The 6,328-nt window shown below is 46.7% G+C and overlaps 1 pseudogene; it reads right to left on the bottom strand.

Moving 5' to 3' along the window:
* Nucleotides 1-230: 230 nt before the first annotated feature.
* On the bottom strand, nt 231-6,256 carry LOC119366636 (annotated as a pseudogene).
* Between the last annotated feature and the right edge of the window lie 72 nt (nt 6,257-6,328).

Raw genomic sequence — 6,328 nt, 5'->3', positions numbered from 1 at the left:
ACACAGTCTATTGGGTGACAGTCTCCATCAGCAGCAGCTAGGACCACACACCTTCAACAAAGCAGCGACCAAATACACGGCACCTTCAGCGAAGCAAACACACAGCTTTGCTGGACGCGAGCAGAATGTTCTATGGAATCCAGAAAAGCCATATATATATTCTTTTTTTTAAAGGGGATTGCCCCGGCCCTATATATATATTTTCTTGCGGGAAAAAAAGTCATATCATATAAGATAAAGAAGGTAACATATATAGTCAACCGAAACGAAGACAAGAAAGAGAACAACTCCTGCGTGCATCAACCTTACACCATCATCACATGGAAAGAAAAAACATCTTCACCCGCAAAAAAAGAAGAGAAAAAACATCTTATAGCATCATGTCGTTCCTGGATGGCAGACGAGTGTACAAGTTGAGAAGCAGGTTGGTCCTGCCGCGCAACCATGGCGGTCGGAGGAAGTACAACACCATCACCACGGCCACCACCCGAAACGGTGTCATCCGGTACAGGACAACGGCCACCGCCAGCGAGAGTGCAATGAAGACGGGAGTCACCCTGGGGTCGCCCCAGTCGAGAAGCGACTGTGCGCGCTCCCCCTGAGTAGCCAGGTCACCGGCCACCGTCTGTACCATCATAGCCAGGCTCCGTAGCCGATCGTATCTCAGCCTCACGATGTCATCTGCCTTGGACGTTGATAACGTGTCGAATTCCTCGTCCAGCTCGTCTGGGTATGCCATATCCGTGTACCACCACATCATCGCATCTATGTGCGGTGGTTGCAATATGTCCGACTCCTCGTCGAGGTCGAGCACGTCTGTGTTCGCATGTTCCACGCGTGACAGCACCGTGTCTATGTGCGGCGGGCCCCATGGCCGCCGCCGGTAGTTCCATGCCATGGTCAGGATCAAGCATAGGAACACGGTGGGCAGGATCAGCTCCGGGGAGCACACCAGCTTCAAGAACCCCACGTGCACTAGAATCGTCGTCAGCGGGTTCTTCCACTTGCAGATGCCATCGAACCATTTGGCGACGGCGACAACGCCGGAGAAAAGAGAAGAGATCCGGTTGAAGTTAGCCTTGCTCCGGCGCAGGCTAAACATGAGCGGGTAGTGGTGCGTGTACACGCGGTCGGACTCGAGAGTGGTGAGACGGAATCTGACCTTGCCGATCCTCTGGTCATTGCCTCCTTCGCCATGGTAGACGTGGTTGTTGTCGAAGACGGCGACAACGAGCGCGGTGCTGAGGTCGAACACCTCCCAAGTGTACTGCTCATTCCACGCCGGCGACACCGCGCCCAATAGCGTGCGCGTGCGCACCCACTTGGCGCCGTACTTGGCCACACAGTAAGGGTTCTTGTTGCCGCCCAGGCCGCGCGCGCTGAGGATGCCTACCTTGAGGAAGCCGATGGCGCTCTTCCGGAGCTTATTAGCCGCGCCGGCAACAGGTCGCTGCTGTAGTCATTGGACTCGAGCACGTGGTACGATGTCTCCAGGCTCATCTTCAGGCGGATCTTGCAGACCAACGCGTCATGCACGTGCAGCTCGAACCATTTCGGTGGCACTGACTTGGCCAAGTCGTTGCGCGGCACGTACGACGCCACCGGGATGATGATGCGACCGATGGGATGGTCTGCCCCGGTGGCAACCATCTCCTCCACGGTGACCACCAGCGGGTCCTCAAACGGCTCGCTGGCCACGAACATGAACTCCTCGTTCCACGTCTGGTTCGCCCACTCCCGCGGCTGCCCCGGCCCATTCCGCACGATCTGGCTGCCCAACTGCATCGCAGCGATGGCCGGCTGGATCGACCGGCCCTTCTCAACCGCGATCACAGCGATAACCTCGACCTTGAGGTACATGAGCTTGGGCGAGTAGTATACAGTGGAACGCGCGTTGGTGAGCCCCTCCTCAGACAGCGAATGCGCGTCCGAGTGCCACGCCTCTGGGAACGCTTCGTCCGCCTGCGTGCTGAACCAGACAGCGAGCATGATCTCGCCGAGGTCATGGCCGTGCCAGAACCCATCGGGATCCAACAGGGTGTACCACTGCGGGGCCGGCTGGTTGTCGGGTGGCAGGCCGCCAGGGATGTCAGACACGTCGAAGACGACGCGGCCGTCCAAGTCGTTGCGGAGCGTGTCCTTGTCCTTGACGATGACCTCCAGCTGATCGGACTGCACGTGGGCCAAGGAGAAGGCGAACTTCTGCCGCCACACCGGGTTGTGGGTCTTCCCCGGGTGCGGCGTGACACCCTTGAAGTTTCCCAGCTTCACCTCCACGTACGGGTCCGGCACGCGGGTGATGTCCATCGTCCACAGGTCCCGTGCCTTGACCACGCTCACGTACAGGAACGACATCGGTTCCACCATGTCGTACTCGTAGGTGGACGCCATCCTCGTCGCCGCCATGGCCACGCCGAGCCTCGCCGGCAGTCGAGGATCAGCCTTTGCTATTCCTGGGGGCCGCGGGTTGACCACCGTCTGGCCCGGCGCCGCCATAGCGTGGAGCATGGCATCCCTACCTTCAGAGGAGGCGGACACGGAACGGAAAACCTGAGGCTCGTCTTTGCTATTCCCGTTGGATTCGGCCGCCGAGGTCGAAGCAACAGGATCGGATGGGACGGCTGCAAATGCTTCGTGACTATCATCTCCGGGAGCAGGATCCGCAGCTGCGCCTCTCTCAGCCACCGCTGCTGTAGGAAAGGCAGCCTCCCCCGTCTGGATACTTACACAAAGAAAATGTTACCGAACGAACAGAGTATACATAGAGTTCAAAGAAAATACAGAGTACATACATAGTGTTCCTATGGAATCGCGTGGCCAAACTTTTCTGACTTTGACTAGTAAAGTTACATATTCAATATATAATTTTCATAATTTTAAACTTGCATATTTCATCATATACTACTGTTGGAGTTGTGTCGAATATAGTGTACGAGGTAGGTTACAGTTGGACTTGTAGTTGTATTGTGTTTAGATAGGATATGAGTCGTGTCCTAGTAGGATACTTATATCCTAGGCCTCTCTTATATAGCGGGGGTAGACACACGTGTAACCTATGCCAACATAATAGCACCGGAACGCAGGGGAAGCCGGCGGCATGTGCCGGTGTCCAGGGCGACCGGGTGCGGTATTGTGACGGTGTCACGGGGAGGGGCGCCCGTAGTCAGGCCCCGGGGATGTAGCCATATCGGTGAACCTCGTTAACAAATCTCGGTGACGTGCTTTTGTGATTGCTTGGTCCTCGGATGATCGACAATGACCTTGGATTTATTCTAACAACTACAAAGTAAAGTGATGGTCAGAGCATTGAAGTTTACCCAAAAAACTAAACATCATGCGTTTTAGAATGACGAGGGTATTTGTTTCATTTAGAAACAATTAAATGTTATGAAAACATATCTCATAATGGATACTGTAATGGTGTTTAATTGACATAATATATAACTACTAGTCTAATGAACCAGAGGTAGCGTGAAGAAAAGGTATCTATAGTTAAAATAAATCGAGATAGTGAATAAATGGAGAAATATGCACACACAAATTTTGAACATGCCTGGATACTTTCCATTTCGTCAAGCCTGTCAATTATATCTTGCACACTAGCTGGTCTCTTCTTTGGATTGAATTTTACACACTCTAAAGCTGCCTCATAGCATATTCGTATTTGTTGACATAGTGTGTCTCTTTGTGATCCCTCCAACCTATCACTCCAACCTTGAAGTACCTAAAAGATCGATCAAAAACATATATCCATATAGGAAACTCAAATATGTATAGTATGTATATACCGTATTCATTCAATTATCAAACTAATAGCAAAAATTATCTAAAAAGTAAAATATGTCCCAATAGATCCAAATAAGATCCATCAAGGTGTAAAATTGTAAATTGCACTTTCAGGTTCGATCGGAACAAGAAGAAATAGAAGTTAAAATCCATCTTGCAAATGATAACTGATGTGATTGTGTTTAGTTTTCTGCCTTCTTACTTTCTGTATTTTCATATACTTTTTTAGTAGTTTAAGGTTTCCCCAAAGAATTGGTGTACTTCTATACAATTTAAGATTTTATTTATTCCCCATAATAACTAAGTTCATGTTTTCCCTTAGTAAATAATCCCTCCTTTACAAAATAAGTGTCGAACTAAAACGACGACACTTATTTTGGAACAGATGGAGTAGTAAGTTTACCTTAATTTTTTGGGTGGTTGGACCCGTAAGGGAGTGGGGGGAGGGCTGATGCTGTGTTCATTCTTTTGCATCCAAATTGTGCTTTCCAATACTAGGTGCGCTTCCAGAAATGATATTATGCAACATCTCAAACAAAAATATAATGATAATATGCGAAGTAGAAGCATGTCAATTATTTTAAAATCGATCCTTCTTGGCCAAAAAATAAGTTTTGATTTATATTTGTATCAATAGTATATTCTTACGTCCTCGGTGTCTTGATGGCCTTTCTGTCCGGTGAGTATTTCTATGATAATGACACCAAGACTATACAAGTCAGTGCTGCATGAGATTACACCCTTTTCATTATGCTCTGGTGCAAAATATCCCCTGTATGAAAATATAAGAATTATAATCAATTAATTAAAGAGAGAGTGCACTTAATTTCAAATCGCAGTGTACAAAAAACTGAACTTTCAAGAGAAGTTAGCTGGCTTACATTGTTCCTAATAAAGTTTTTGTAATATCTCGGCTTTGACTTTTGTCGAAGCATCTTGACAGTCCAAAATCAGCAATTTTCGGTACTGCGTTATCGTCGAGTAGTATATTGGCGGGTTTCAGATCCAAGTGAATAATATGATTTTCATGAAGGTGTTGTAGACCCTCACAAATTCCTTTGATTATATTATAGCACGTTTGCCACTCACGACGTGCATCTATAAAGGGGAGAGGAAAAACCAGGTTTATGATTTTAGATACTTTGATATTTTATCTTTTTAATACCAGATGGTATATGGCACATTACACTACTTGTAGTATATGAATGAAGAAAATTCGAGAAATGTAAGGGGCCACATGATCGTACCTTTGATATACTTATCAAGACTCCCTTTAGATGCATATTCGAAGCAAAGCAATCTGTTGTGGACATCTGCCATGACAAATTTTCCTTCATACGATGCCACATTTCCTTGTCTATCAGCACAATATCCCAAAAATCTTACTACATTCTTGTGCTTTACCCGCATGAGGCATTCAACCTCTCGGTGAAATTCCTTTTCATACATAAAAGCATCGGACAACTTCTTCACAGCGACCGCTCTATCACCAAGTTTGCCCTGCTTTGGGGGCATGCATGCCCTGTTAACAGACCATCGGTTTGGGTTTCAAACTCGAGCGTGATTAAGGTTGGAACACGTACCATGTACACTACCTTATAAACCACTGCAAATCCACCATGACCAATCTCCTGGTCTTCAGAGAAATCACCCGTGATTTCCTCCAAAAGTGATAATGCCAGGGCCTTGGGCTCTGCGGTTTCATCAACTAACATCTTCTGTAGGTCACCTCGCATGGTACTAGCTTTGTGTTCCATTTGCGGCCAGTAGGTTTTTAACTGGAAAGAAGAGAAAACTTATGTATGTATGTATGTATGTATGTATGTATGTGTGACGTTTGGCTCTCGGTCTCCATAAAGGCCGTTTGTTTGAAAAAAAGAATCAAAATTCAAAATTTTCGGTTAAAAAAAACTGAAAAACGTTGTGCAAGTAAACAAGGATGTTATGTGTATGTGTGCAAAATTTCAGGATGAAATACGTAATTCATGGCCTGGGAGGATGAATAGTATCATGTGTTTAAAAGCCCCATATTTTTCTTTTTGGCACAACCCTCATTTCAAGGTATTTTTCCTGAAAATTTACACACATGTGTGTTATGCCTTCATGTGTATATCTGGAATTTTTTTCAGAATTTTTTAAAATATACAAATGTGAATTTCGATGAAATTTGAATTTGGAGGCCTCCATGGAGGCCGAGCTCCAAAAGCAAGTATGAGCCTACTAGCTGCTAGATACAAATCCCAATTACCAAGGTAGCTAATTGATGAAGTAATATCGATATACAAGTATATGCAGCACCGAACAGATCAAGATCACTCACCTATATATTATTATGCAAACAGAAGGCGGCAACTTTGATTTTGACAAGGCGGTCGCCAGCTGCAAATTGGTGGAAAATTGACCTTCCAGATAGCTGCGATCAACGATGAATATAATCGCATGCAGCTGATCGCCGTAAGCAACCAACGTACCTTTATATACATCTCAGACAAGAGAGAAGAAAGTGATAATAGCTAGTACCTGGCCTTGGTGCTGCCTACTG

The sequence above is a fragment of the Triticum dicoccoides genome, chromosome 2B, assembly GCF_002162155.2.
Source record: "Triticum dicoccoides isolate Atlit2015 ecotype Zavitan chromosome 2B, WEW_v2.0, whole genome shotgun sequence".
Lineage (NCBI taxonomy): Eukaryota > Viridiplantae > Streptophyta > Magnoliopsida > Poales > Poaceae > Triticum > Triticum dicoccoides.
This window is presented reverse-complemented; position numbering and strand designations above follow the sequence as displayed.